The sequence below is a fragment of the Pogona vitticeps genome, chromosome 2 (assembly GCF_051106095.1).
Source record: "Pogona vitticeps strain Pit_001003342236 chromosome 2, PviZW2.1, whole genome shotgun sequence".
In the NCBI taxonomy this organism is placed as follows: Eukaryota; Metazoa; Chordata; class Lepidosauria; order Squamata; family Agamidae; genus Pogona; species Pogona vitticeps.
The window spans coordinates 27537953-27550705 of NC_135784.1; positions in this window are offsets into that span (position 1 = coordinate 27537953).

The following is a 12753-nucleotide window of genomic DNA, read 5'->3' on the forward strand; positions in this document are numbered from 1 at the left end:
TGGGAGACATCCAGTGAGTGAGGTAAGGGTTTTTTGACTCTTGACACCAGAAGGCGGGTGGGCGCTTTGGGGGGGCAGGCAAGGCGGGGGCCACAAACTATCATCTGGAGGGCCGTAAATGGCCCCGGGGCCACGTTTGAGACCCCTTGGCTAAAGTATTGCAAGAAAATATAACATGCAGATTTAGCTTTCAGAAAGTGCACGAGCAATCTCTGGCCAAAAATCTAGTAACAAATCTAGCCCAGGAAAATTAACTCTGTGTAAAAATCACAAGAGAAACCTGATGAGGGAAGTTTAGATTCTCCCCGGAAAAGTAAATTAACCCACCGTAAAAAGCAGAACCTCTCTCAGAATTCTGGCAAAAAGGGTAAAGTAAGGCCTTAAGGCTCCAGAACAGTCAAAATCTGCAAAAAAGTAACATTAACAGGAGAAAAGTGAGTGGGGAAAATCCACATAGCCTCCAGCAAACAAGCTCCCAACTTTTCCTGCAATAAAAATAGAGATGGTTCTCTGTGTTTCTAATTTCCCCATTCTCACACCATGACCTTAGCCCTTTGATTGGTTTTATTTGCATGAAGACATAACTGGAGGCTAAAATTATTTTTGTAATTATTACCGTTAAACCAAGTTTAGCAGGGCAGCCGAGAGCTCATCTCCTGGGAAGAGCAGATTCTGCTGCCCTGGATCTCCCAAGAAGCAGCCCGAGAAGGGATGTCTTTGAGTGACCTTGTTAGATCATTTTTGGATGCTGGACACGCGAGCCATGCCTTTAGATGGTAAAATATATTATTTCAACATTTGCTCTCCCGCCCTCCTTGTTCTTCAAAGCCCTTCTGCTCTTTCCCCTGTGCTGAGGTGCAGTAGGACTCTTTTGCACAAATCCTGGCAGCACAGAAGTTATTTTGAATGTCACCGTGCTCTGCCACACGGAAAGGCCACCTGTGTTTCTGCAACAGTCTTTGCGAACTGGTGACAAAGAAGAGGAAAACTTGAAAGCCTCGTTATCACCCCATCCCTTTGTTAAAGCAAGGAGGGGCCCCTCATTTAAGGTAATCTCCTTGTTCTGGCTCTGAAGAGGATCCCCCAAGGTGGCACTACCTCTGATTTGCTTTAACCTAACATTTCGAAAGTATGCAAATGCAAGTAGATAAATAGGCACCACCTTGGTGGGAAGGTAACAGCATTCCGTGTCTATTCGCACTGGCCACGTGACCACGGAAACTGTCTTCAGATAAACCCTGGCTCTACGGCTTGGAGACAGGGATGAACATCACACCCTAGAGTCGAACACGACTAGACTAAACGCCAAGGGGAACCTTTAACTTTACTAATGCCACTGCCCCTCATGAATAGCTACATAATCCTATGCATGCTTATGGTGCCTATTAAGCAGAGGTCCATCCGCTTAGTCCCTGCAGTTAGGACATATCCAGCAGGTCCCAGCAGCATCTGGCCAGATCACTTGAGATTAAAGGAACTCTTTGGCTCTTCTTTGTCTCAGCTGGGAGCCAGCCTGGGAGCTGAAATAAAGTTTCTGCTTTGTTTTTCTTTTTTGAAGGGTAGGGGACAAGTGAGTTAGTCAGAAAAATAAAGCCCGTGAAGCAGACAGGGAAGTCAGATCATTCTTCTCTTCCTGTTTCCGTTGAATCCAGGAGCTCTTCATTTGTGGGTGATATGTTTTAAAGGACAAATACAGTCGTGCCTAGCTTAACGATTGCCCCACATTACGACGAATCCACTTTATGACGATCTTTTTGCGATCACAGTTGTGATCGCAAAACGATGGTCTAAATCACTGGTTCTTAATCTTGGGTTACTCAGGAGTTTTGGACTGCAACTCCCAGAAGCCTTCACCACCAGCTGTGCTGCCTGGGGTTTCTGGGAGTTGCAGTTCAAAAACATCAGAGTAACAAAGGTTAAGAACCACTGGTCTAAATGGGGGAATTTCGCTTAGCGATGATCGGTTCCCTGCTTCAGGAACCAATTTTCGCTTTACGACGATCAAAAACAGCTGATCATCGGGTGTTCAAAATGGCCACGGGGTGCTTAAAATGGCTCCCCGCTGTGCTTAGGGAAGGATTCCTTGCTATACAGGCAGCAAAAATGGCCGCCCTATGGAGGATCTTTGCTGGACGGTGAGTTATTCAACCCATTGGAACGCATTGAACAGTTTTCAGTGCGTTTCAATGGGAGTTTTATTTTCACTTTACGATGTTTTCGCTTAACGACGATTTTCCTGGAACGGATTATCATCGCTAAGCGAGGCACCACTGTACTTTCTCAAAAGGCTACAGTTACTTCACTACCATTTCCAGAAAGCAGCGGAGAATAGGAACTGCTTAGTATTTCCTCCCCTTCTTTTTAAAAAGGAAATGGCTTTACTTATAAAGAACATCCAGGGAACTTCACTTCCTCCTTCAGCTTGATTGTGTACTTTCTCTGTAGCTTACCTCTCATCTTCTCATGGCACTCAGAGTGTCTATACAAGAGCCTGGGGATGTTACTTTTAAGACTCTAACAACCAGAATCCCTGGTGAGCCATAGGAGTTGTTATCACCTGAAAAACTCGTTTGTTGGTCTCCTGTTTCTTACATAGAACTTATGACTGAATTTTATCTTTGTGTTTAAGATGTTTCTCTCTCTCTCTCTCTCTCTCTCTCTCTCTTATGAAGCTTTACACATCCATCTGTGAATAAGCATCCATCTGTAGAATAAACTATACAAGTTGACTTGTATAGGAATGCATTGTTAACCAGGAGCATAAGAGTAAACATGGCAATATAGGTGCTTATCGTGACTGCCTCCAACTCTCCTCTCACATAAGGAGAATCCAAACGTACAGGTAGATAAAACAGTATATGTCAGCAAATAAGGAGCAGGTCTTGGGTAAAGCTAATGGCCCTTAATTGCCTGCTCAAAACTGAACTACAGTATTTTGCATTAACACAAAGATAGCTTGCAACATTATACAGTTTCTAGGAAGATCTGCTTCTTTCCCAGCTGTTGTGAGGATCACAGCTAAGCTGAAGGGGAACGTGGAAGACTGATGGTAAATAATGTCCTATCCCATGCTACCCAGAGAGTCATCTGGCTTTAACCCCGTGAGTCCACTACACTCCAAATGAAATGTGTGTGATTTGTGTTACATGTTGTTGTATTGGAGTTCGCTGGAACTTCCAAGCCCCTGATTCATTCAAACCACAAACAGCTAGCTTTCAGTGATAATTCATCTTCTTCAGGCTGTGTACCAAGTTCTTTCAGGGATTTCAGAAAGCTACATACGTTTATTAACATCTGTATCCATCTCAAGAACCTAACTAGCCCCAACAATGGCCATGAGACTTTGGAACTTTAATGAAAGTACATGATTTTCTGAACTCCCTGCAAGAACATGATGCACAGCCTGAAGAAGATGAATTATCATTGAAAGCTAGCAGTTTGTGATTTGTTTGATTTGTTTTTTTCAGTGTTCTAATAAAGGTATCGCCTGTATTGATTTGGACACCACACAATCCTTTTAATTTTTTTTTCTAAACATCCCCCACTCCATGTTTCTGACTGGGCAACCGATGCACACGTGACTCCCCCTATCATTAGACAGACAGTCACGGGCATCCACCAAAGCAGAGACAGGCAAACACTTCCCCCTTCAGCAACACTGGGGGCTGAGCTTTGCCCATCTCTCTGTGACCTCAGCACAAGTGGATGATGCGTGAGCTTCCTCTTATGATGTAACTATGGTTCTGTAGCCATAGGAGAGGAAGACAGGCCTGTCCATGAGTCATGAGGAGGCTAGCTGCCCAAGGCCACAGATTTTGACTCTCATGAGAGGGCAGCAAGTAGTTATTTAATTCTGGTTTATTTCTGTTAACTGCCTGGAAGAGGAAAGGTATTTGGGGTGGAGGAGGAGGCTGTGAATGTCTTCCGTCTTCTTCCACCACAACTTGGCTTTAGATTCCATCCATCCTGGGGGTGGCAGTTGTTGCTCTGCTTCAGACTGAAAAATCGCTTGGACTGCAATCGCTTGGAGAGGCAGAAGAAGAGAAGAAGCTGGCTGAGAGGAAGGACAATGTGAGGAAAGACGAGAAGAGTGGAATGGAGAAAGAGGACAGAGACGGCCAGGGAGAAAGTGGCAGAGAAGACACGCCAATGAGAGAAACGTGAACTCAGAGGGCAGCTGCAGAAAGATTTAAGATAAGGATTCGAGAAAAGCATGTCTCGTAACTGGGGTCGTCCTTTCCGGTCAACTGGGAGGGCCTGGTTTGGCGCATCACAGATAGAAGCGTAGCCATGGCTTCTGAGCGCCGAAAGTTCCAGAGCTCAACTGTTTTAACAGTTGTCTTTGCTAGAGGCCAGAAGGGAAGGAAAAAAAAACACCCTGATATATATATATTCCCTTCCCCATAAGGGAAGAAAATATATTTTTTTTCTTCCCTTCTGGTCTCCACCACAACCGTTCCCACTCTGAGTTTCCTTTTCTTTCAGATTAGGGAAACAGAAAACAATTGGGAAAACATAGAGAAGACTAGAAGATTAGGAAGTCTCCCAGGCAAATATATTTGGTGCTCCTAGAAAGATCTCAAATGGAAAGATACAACCTAGCGCTATGGAAAAAAAATATTGACCTACAAAGATTTTACATCCTAAACCGTTAAGGGATTCAGAGCACATTTCTAGCTTTGTAACATCACAAGCTTTCTGCCTTTAAAGTCTAAAAACAAATCATCCGGTGCGGATGAAACCCAGCTTCTTTTAGTTCTGATTATTTTAGTGAAGTTTAATTTTCTGACACAACCAAGATCAGATCAGCAACATCTGAGCATCTTCATTTGTTCCCTAGGTAGAAGTAATGCTCTTACTTGTCAAAAAACTGGTTTCACTGTTGTGACAAGGCACTTGCTGTAATAATAACCTGAGATGTCAGTTTTATTGTTAATTAAAAAGTTTCCACTGATGTCATAAGGAGGTGAGCAGCTGAAGGAAGGAGGAAGCTAAAGTGGAAGAAAAACAGATTTCCATCTGGGAAGAGGAAACAGAAGAGGAAGGAGTCCACAGGAAGAAAAGAAAGTGCAGGATGAGAGGGGAGAGCGAAACTCCAAATGTGGAAAATGAGAGTGAGGGCGGAATTGTGAATATCAAGACGCCAACAGAAATGTTGGAGAAAGAAGTCAAGTCAATGGAAAGGAAGCAATTATACGGTATTGCTTTGACCAACTGTTTCCTTCAAGCAGTTTGGCCAAGAATGGAGTCAGAAGGTGAGATCCAGCATGCCAGCGAACCAAGCAACTCACTCAATATTCTAATGTAAATCAGTATATTTGGAGGCCTTTTGCAAGGCAAAACCCACCCGCCCTTCCAGATCTTTGGAGTTGCATTATGCATTTGGCCAGTGCGTCTTCTGACACTGGTATTAGGACTCCCGAGGTAAGTAAGAAATCAGCCGTGCTCCATTGCCTGGCTCTTGCAAAAAGAGGCCCGAAGAACTGGCCACCCCAGGGAAAGCCAGAAAGGGTAGGCGAACCTACTGTGAAGCTACCAGGTCAGGCTTGCTTGTCGATCTGCCTAATGGGGAGATGGGCTCTTGTGGGATGCCAGCCTTATTGACTTGGTGCCATCCTGAACTGCATGAAAGGTATGTCGGGTTGCAGGAGGTGGGATGGATCTGCCCAGCACAGGTAAGTAGTTCCCCTCTGAGAACCGGTGAATATAAGCAAGCAGCGCGGCTTTATTCAGGTATGGCAAGACTCTATCGTCCAGGTTGGTCCAGAGGTAAGTATTCCTCAGTTTCGCGCAGTACGACTCCATCCTGTTTATTTGCTCATCATCAGCCACGCAGGAGATGGTCCAACCACCACATCGAGTCAAGGCAGATGAGGACAAGGATGATCCAAGTTCAAACTCAGTGCAAAGATTGATTTCCAGAATCTTGCAGATGACTCCCTAGCAGGTAAAAGAAAAAACACTTGGACTCCCTAAAATGCATTTGCAACCTCACTTTTTCTAGCTCTCGTAAATATTGGATAATAATTATGTGTATGTGATGGATCAATTGTTACAGAATGTGTGAAGTTTTGAGGTTTTGAGGTCAATCAAAGGCATCTGCAACTTTTTCTCCCTGGTACTAAAATGCTTGCAGAATAAATTGTAACCTTTCTCAGACTCTAACCAAGAAAGGTCCGTACGTTGTTCTACAAGCCCGTATCAGATTGGGAATGAAATGGGAAAGGTTAACATCACCAGATATGAGATCTGGAGGGAAAAAAATCCCATAAACACAGAATATTGAGCTGGTACATTTTAGTCAATGGCTGCACCAGAAGCACCAAAACCACAAACACCGAATCATGGCTTTTATTCCAGTTCTAATGATGAAAATGCTGCAGGCAGGCAATCTACCAAGAGGAGTGAAGAGCCTCACGTCACTCAGACTAAAAAACATCTTAAAAGCCCCTGAAGATATTCTTAGGTGCCTCTTCCCTGTTGCAAATTTCTCGTTCTCCTTTCCTTTTGCAAGCATGAACTGACCACCAGTATCCTTGTTTAATTTGTTAAACCTATTTTGCTCAGAATATGAAGACTTCCTTCAACCCATGTTCTTCATAAAGAATGAAGATTTGAAGGACACAGCTGGCCAGAAAATAAACAAGTGGCTCTAGAATCCAGCCTTCCTAAGTCTCTTTCGTTCACTCCCTCGGCCACATTGACAGTGAACTAATTTTTCTATGGAACAAGAAAGCAATGACCTCTGGTGAGGACTAGGAAGCATCTTCCAGTCATCAAGGACTGGAATTGAAGAGGAGCTTCCCGTCTGCAACTCTTCTGGCATCAACTGCTCTGCTGCAGTTTGGTGGGCGAAGATGAAAGAGAGAAGTGGGGATGCTCAGAAAGGCAACGTAAGCAAAGGTGATCACCTCCCAGCTACATCTTCTCTGCAAAGAAGAGAGAGAATAATTTCTGGATCATAGTTTTCCTTTCTTGTCTAATGAAAAGCAACAATGGATCTATTCAGTTCTTCATCTGGAACATGTTGGGTGTGCAATGAACGTGCGGCAAGGAGAACCTCTGGTATTCATTGATATTCATGAATATCACTACAATTGGATGTCTTTGGTCACTTTGGGGAGCACTGCTTCAAGATGCAGGATCAGCCTCTCGTTTAGTGGCGCCTGCAGGTGGCCCAGTTGAATTGACTTTGTCCTGGAGAAAGATTTATACTGCTACACAGGTGAGTATTCTGTAAATCCACAGGTATCTGATATATAGGTGAGTATTTTTGCGTGTCAGATCCTGATCAGGAAGCCTGACTGCTCCAGGAGTCCTACAGAGATTTATAGACCTCCCGCGCAAAGAACAGAAATCTTTCTACATGTTTCATTTCTGAAAAGCCTCCAGGTTCCATAATTCTGAAAAAGCAAGTCTCAAGTATATTGAAGACGGTGCCACAGTTGTATACTTGTGCATTTTATTGACCCATTTTTTCCTGAATATTGACTATATTATTAAGGTGAGTATTTCTTCAGTCAGGGACGTGGTGGCACTGCAGATAAAACCGCAGAAGCCTCTGTGCTGCAAGGTCAGAAGACCCGCTGTTGTAAAATCGAACCCATGCGACGGAGGGAGCTCCCATCACTTGTCCCAGCTCCTGCAAACCTAGCCATTCGAAAGTATGCAAAAATGTGAATCAATAAATAGGGACCACCATGTCTGGAAGGTCACGGCGTTCCATGCCTAGTCATGCTGGCCATGTGACCATGGCAACGGTCTATGGACAAATGCTGGCTCTATGGCTTGGAGATGGGGATGAGCACCACCCCTTAGAGTCGGATTCGACTGGACTAAAGATCAAGGGGAACCTTTTTACCTTTATCTTATTTCTTCATTCAAAGGGATAACTGTATCCCTTCTTCCAGCTGCTGTGCTTTCCAGCAACTGTGTGTGATGCTTCGTGACATCAAAGGAGCGTGGGCAGATGATACAGTGGTACCTCAACTTATGAACTTAATCCATATTGAAACACCGTTCGTATGTCGAAAAGTATGTCGAATCAAACTTTGCCATAGGAATGCACTGAAAACCATTTAATGCATTCAGTCTGTTTTTCGTCGAGGCACTGTTCGTAGGTGGAGGCTTTAGTTCCTGTGGGAACTAATGCAAACCCGGTTAATCCATACTCTACCACTAGAGGGAGAATATTTTTTTCTTCTTTCGACCTATGATGAACTTAGGTCAAAAAAAGGGCAGGAAAGTTTTTTTCTGGGTTTCTTTCCTTCGTAAGTTGAGGCTTTGTGTGCAAGTTGAAGCAACTTTTTTCGACTGGGGACATTCGTAACTAGAATTGTTCGCAAGTGGAGCCGTTCGTAACTCTAGACATTCGCAAGTGGAGACTTCGTAAGTTGAGGTACCACTATACCCGAAAGCTTCTTGCTATGGTATTAGAGCAAACTGAAACTGTCCGGAAACGATCCAGAATAACGATCATTGTGCCCTGAACTGCACAATCGTGAAATGAACCTCATGTCACTGGTACTTCGCAACAAGTTCCTAAAGGTGTGTCAATCATGTTCCAGATATTATCTTGAAAGAGACCAACACTGGGTAAGTAATTTCCATGAATTCCAAAGACGTGGCAATGAGGGTGCCTTTGGAATGCTACACAGGTGAGTATTCTTTAACCCACAGAAATCTGAAATATAGGTGAGTATCCTTAGGTGTCAGATCCTGATCAGGAAGCCTGACTGCTCCAGGAGTCCTAGAGAGATTTATAGACCTCCCACGCAAAGAACAGAAGTCTTTCTACAAGTTTCATTTCTGCAAAGTCTCTAGGTTCCATAATTCAAAAACATCATGTCTCAAGTATATTGAAGACTCCAATCGTTTGCAAGTGGAGACGTACATAACTCAAATCATTCACAAAAGGGGACGGTCTTAACTGGAATTGTTCTCAAGTGAAGACGTTCTTAACTAATCGTTTGCAGTTGGAGACGTTTGCAACTACAATCGTTGGCAAGTGGAGGCATTCGTAACTCCAATCGTTCTCAAGTGGAGACGTTCATAACTCGAATCGATCGCAAGTAGAGACATTCATAACTCGCATCGTTCGCAAGTGGAGACGTTCATAACTCGAATCGTTCGCAAGTGGTGACATTCGTACCTTCAATCGTTCGCAAGCGGAGACTTTTGTAACTCGAATCGTTCACAAGCGGAGACGTTCATAACTCGAAGCGATCGCAAGCGGAGACATTCGTAACTCGCATTGTTCGCAAGTGGAGACGTTCACAACTCGAATAATTCGCAAGTGGTCACATTCGTAAGTTCAATCGTTCGCAAGCGAAGACTTTTGTAACTCGAATTGTTCACAAGCGGAGACGTTCATAGCTCGAATCAATCGCAAGTGGAGAAATTCGTAACTCGCATCGTTCGCAAGTGGAGACGTTCATAACTCGAATCGATCGCAAGTAGAGACATTCATAACTCACATCATTCGCAAGTGGAGACGTTCATAACTCAAATAGTTCGCAAGTGGTCACATTCGTAAGTTCAATCGTTCGCAAGCGGAGACTTTTGTATCTCGAATCGTTTACAAGCGGAGACGTTCGTAACTTGAGACGTTCGCAAATGGAGACGTTCGTAACTGAAATTGTTCGCAAGTGGAGACGTTCGCAACTCAAATCGTTCGCACGTGGAGACGTTTGTAACTCAAATCGTTCGCACGTGGAGATGTTCGTAACTCGAGACGTTCGCAAGTGGAGACTTCGTCAATTGAGGTACCACTATACCCGAAAGCTTCTTGCTATGGTATTAGAGCAAGCTGAAACTGTCCGGAAACGATCGAGAATACCGATCATTTAGCACGAATGCCCTGAACTGTACAACTGTGAAATGAACCTCATGTCACTGGTACTTCGCAACAAGTTCCTAAAGGTGTGTCAATCATGTTCCAGATATTATCTTGAAAGAGACCAACACTAAGTAATTTCCATGAATTCCAAAGACGTGGCAATGAGGGTGCCTTTGGAATGTCCCTTTGGAAGAGGTAAAAGCACGGCATAAGTAAATTCGCCCTCTTGCTCCAGAGTCACCTGTAAAGGAACATCACACAAGACAGTCTCAGGGGCTTTTGTTGTGCACCCAAAGGAGCCCCACCCCAAGGATATCTGAAGAGGAGTTTGTTTTCCTGAGCGGGATCTTTGTTTCGGTGTCATTCTCCTTTAGGCCGAGTAACCTGAGAGATGCAGCGTGGAAAAGTCTCGCATTTCTCCCTAGTTTCATTGTAGGGTTTGCAGAGGGAGATGAGGGACAGAAGAGTGGAGGCTGTGGGAGAGGAAGAGGAAAAGTCATCGTTTACAGGAAGGATGTTCACAGATTTCCCTCAGACATCTTGTTAGTCCTCTTATTTCTGGATCATTGTTTTCCTTTTTGGCTTTGCCTGGTGAAAGGCAACAATGGATCTATTCAGTTCTACATCTGGAGCGTGTTGGGTGTGCAATGAACGTGCGGCAAGGAGAACCGCTGGCATTCTTCAAGATTTATGAATGTCGGTACAATTAGATGTCTTTTGTCATTGTGGGGAGCACTGCTTCAAGATGCAGGATCAGCCTCTCCTTCAGTGGTGCCCGCAGGTGGCCCAGTTGAACTGACTTTGTCCTGGAGTAAGATTTATACTGCTACACAGGTGAGTATACTTTAACCCACAGAAATCTGAAATATAGGTGAGTATCCTTAGGTGTCAGATCCTGATCAGGAAGCCTGACTGCTCCAGGAGTCCTAGAGAGATTTATAGACCTCCAACGCAAAGAAAAGAAGTCTTTCTACAAGTTTCATTTCTGCAAAGTCTCTAGGTTCCATAATTCAAAAACATCATGTCTCAAGTATATTGAAGACTCCAATCGTTCGCAAGTGGAGACGTACATAACTCAAATCATTCACAAAAGGGGACGGTCTTAACTGGAATTGTTCTCAAGTGAAGACGTTCTTAACTAATCGTTTGCAGTTGGAGACGTTTGCAACTACAATCGTTGGCAAGTGGAGGCATTCGTAACTCCAATCGTTCTCAAGTGGAGACGTTCATAACTCGAATCGATCGCAAGTAGAGACATTCATAACTCGCATCGTTCGCAAGTGGAGACGTTCACAGCTCGAATCGATCGCAAGTGGAGAAATTCGTAACTCGCATCGTTCGCAAGTGGAGACGTTCACAACTCGAATCGATCGCAAGTAGAGACATTCATAACTCACATCGTTCGCAAGTGGAGACATTCATAACTCGAATCGTTCGCAAGTGGTGACATTCGTATCTTCAATCGTTCGCAAGCGGAGACTTTTGTAACTCGAATCGTTCACAAGCGGAGACGTTCATAACTCGAATCGATCGCAAGCGGAGACATTCGTAACTCGCATTGTTCGCAAGTGGAGACGTTCACAACTCGAATAATTCGCAAGTGGTCACATTCGTAAGTTCAATCGTTCGCAAGCGAAGACTTTTGTAACTCGAATTGTTCACAAGCGGAGACGTTCATAGCTCGAATCGATCGCAAGTGGAGAAATTCGTAACTCGCATCGTTCGCAAGTGGAGACGTTCACAACTCGAATAATTCGCAAGTGGTCACATTCGTAAGTTCAATCGTTCGCAAGCGAAGACTTTTGTAACTCGAATTGTTCACAAGTGGAGACGTTCATAGCTCGAATCGATCGCAAGTGGAGAAATTCGTAACTCGCATCGTTCGCAAGTGGAGACGTTCATAACTCGAATCGATCGCAAGTAGAGACATTCATAACTCACATCATTCGCAAGTGGAGACGTTCATAACTTGAATAGTTCGCAAGTGGTCACATTCGTAAGTTCAATCGTTCGCAAGCGGAGACTTTTGTATCTCGAATCGTTTACAAGCGGAGACGTTCGTAACTTGAGACGTTCGCAAATGGAGACGTTCGTAACTGAAATTGTTCGCAAGTGGAGACGTTCGCAACTCAAATCGTTCGCACGTGGAGACGTTTGTAACTCAAATCGTTCGCACGTGGAGATGTTCGTAACTCGAGACGTTCGCAAGTGGAGACTTCGTCAATTGAGGTACCACTATACCCGAAAGCTTCTTGCTATGGTATTAGAGCAAGCTGAAACTGTCCGGAAACGATCGAGAATACCGATCATTTAGCACGAATGCCCTGAACTGTACAACTGTGAAATGAACCTCATGTCACTGGTACTTCGCAACAAGTTCCTAAAGGTGTGTCAATCATGTTCCAGATATTATCTTGAAAGAGACCAACACTGGGTAAGTAATTTCCATGAATTCCAAAGACGTGGCAATGAGGGTGCCTTTGGAATGTCCCTTTGGAAGAGGTAAAAGCACGGCATAAGTAAATTCGCCCTCTTGCTCCAGAGTCACCTGTAAAGGAACATCACACAAGACAGTCTCAGGGGCTTTTGTTGTGCACCCAAAGGAGCCCCACCCCAAGGATATCTGAAGAGGAGTTTGTTTTCCTGAGCGGGATCTTTGTTTCGGTGTCATTCTCCTTTAGGCCGAGTAACCTGAGAGATGCAGCGTGGAAAAGTCTCGCATTCTCCCTAGTTTCATTGTAGGGTTTGCAGAGGGAGATGAGGGACAGAAGAGTGGAGGCTGCAGGAGAGGAAGAGGAAAAGTCATCATTTACAGGAAGGATGTTCACAGATTTCCCTCAGACATCTTGTTAGTCCTCTTATTTCTGGATCATTGTTTTCCTTTTTGGCTTTGCCTGGTGAAAGGCAACAATGGA